Below are 2,509 nucleotides of genomic sequence, written 5' to 3' on the forward strand. Positions count from 1 at the left end.
ACTAAAAGAATTGAACAGAAAATTTCACAAGGCAGAAAAGCACTATAATGAAATATACAAATACCTGGGGTTAGAAAACCAATAGGAAAGAACCAACTCAGTGTTTCTGAAGCTCATTGAGAAGAAGAAAAAATGCAAACCTTAACTGGCAATATGGAAGGTTTCTATGGGTAAGATAGTGAATAATATGTAAGCTTCAAAAGAATATGGAAATAGTACAAAGAGTCGCTATATGAAAAAGAATCATATGACATTTAAACATTTCAGGATGTGGCGTATGATCAAAAACTGATGACACGGAAGGAAAAAATACAAGCTACACTGAACAAATATATTATAGAAAAGCAAGACTCCATGAATGTATAGAATACCAATTGCAGTGTTTCAACAAACTGATCATTACTGGACTGCTAACCACAAGGTCAACAGTTCAAAGCCACCAGCTGCTCCTTGGGAGTAAAATAAGTATTTTTGCTATGTTTAAGACTATTGATGTTGCCACTGTGCCAACCCATCTCACTAGGGTCTTCCTCCCTTTTCTCTTACCCTCCACCTTACAAAACATTATATCCTTTTCCAGTGACTGGGTCCTCCTAAAAATTATGTTCAAAGTATGAGACAAAATCTGGCCATCTATAGAGCCATTGTGTGGTGCTATGGATAAATGCACTGGACTGCAAAGTTGGTTTGAAATGCAAAGCCAGTGGTTCAAACTCACCAGCTACTACTTGAAAATCTTTTACAGGGCCCTATGGTTAGGAACTGACTAGACAGCACTTAACAACAGCAACAGAGTTCTAATTTTCCAGTTCTGCACAATTTTAGGCTATATATCAAGATAATTTTTTCTCAATAAAAGGACTTTTAATAGAGTCTTGGTGCTTCACTGTAGAATTAGCTAACTATAAGGTAAGCTATTCAACCCACTAGCCCCTCCTCAGAAACTCTATGTCTGGTCACTATGGGTCAGAACCAACTCTTGAACACAGAACAAGAACAACAACAAAAAGTTATTTTGCAAACTTTTGATGTTCTTGCATCACCTTGAACAGTGTAGACTAATGAAATTCCTTTAAGTTTCTGTTGGTGCTCTCAGATTGGTTTATGAAATTCATGATCTCAAGTGGAATCTCCTTGCATTTTGGGGTTCATTCCTCTTGGTGATTCCTGAGGTCCCTGGCTTTCCAGACCATCTGAGTTCCTTTTGTTTCTTTTACTGACAATGTGTTTACACCATGAGGATAAGTTTCCTTTTGTGATTTAATCATACTTCCTTCTATTGTGGGATAACGTATCAAGAAATGTATTTAAGGTTTTCTGAGAATAACACTTTTATTATTATACTAATTGATCATTTTTGGGGTGGTCAACTTGAGCATTTAACAACAACAATACTAGGAAAACTTTAAAGAAGAATCTTAATTTTGCAAAGAGTAAAATATCATGACATTATTTATTACATTTTAAAATATATGATTTTTAAATATTAAATTTTTATTAAGCCTTTTTATCTAACCTAACTTATTTTTTTTTTCTGTCAAATAGTATACTCAGCTGCTCTTTCAACATTGTCTAAGTTGCTTCTGAGGCTTTACCCATTTCGTTGTAAAATACATTAAGATTTAGCCAATTCTCCAATCCAAAATGTAAAACTACTCCATATTTCTCACTCTTTTTATTACTTCATTAATGGATAATTTTAGTTTTGCTACTTGTCTAACATTATTTGTTATACACAACACTGTGAACTTTTCTTTTTATAAATATCTCTATTAATACAACATTTCTTTATGGAAATTTTGCAAATATTATCTAATTTAATTTCCATTATCTTGTCATATACACATCCCTAGCATGTTACAAATTCTTCCATAGAGCAAATAAGTAACTGCATAAGAAACCAGAAGTCCATCTACCTATGGATAACTGATCTATAGTTAAGGACTGATACCCATTGCATGAGGAAGAGATAGTCTCTTCAACAAATGGTCCTGGAAAAATTGAATATCTATTTGCAGAAACATAAAATAGGAACCACATTGCATACCACTGACCTTGCAATTCAAACAGTCCAGTGCTTATCCTACAGTGCCACAGCAGGACTCCATAAACTGATGGTGGTAGTTGTTGTGTGCCATCAAGTTGGTTCCTGTTCATAGTGATCCTGTTTATAAGGGTGTATAGCTTTATGGGAGCAGAAAGTTTCATCTTGCTCCCTCAGAGTAGCTGGTGGATTTGAAATGTTGAATTTGCACATAAGCAACACACAACTCACTATACTACCAGAACTCCTTCAGAAAATTGTATAGGTTTTCTTTAAAATGTTGGAAATAGAAATATCATAGGATCCAGCAATTCCACTAATAGGTATTTGACATACTATACAGGATTGACACAAATAGATACATGCACATCTATTTTCCTTGCAACTCTATTCACTATAACAAAAAGATTAAAACAAACTAAATGGCCCTCAACATTTGAAATGATTAACAAACTATGACACATG

This window comes from Chrysochloris asiatica, unplaced genomic scaffold (assembly GCF_000296735.1).
Source record: "Chrysochloris asiatica unplaced genomic scaffold, ChrAsi1.0 scaffold00063, whole genome shotgun sequence".
Taxonomy (NCBI): domain Eukaryota; kingdom Metazoa; phylum Chordata; class Mammalia; order Afrosoricida; family Chrysochloridae; genus Chrysochloris; species Chrysochloris asiatica.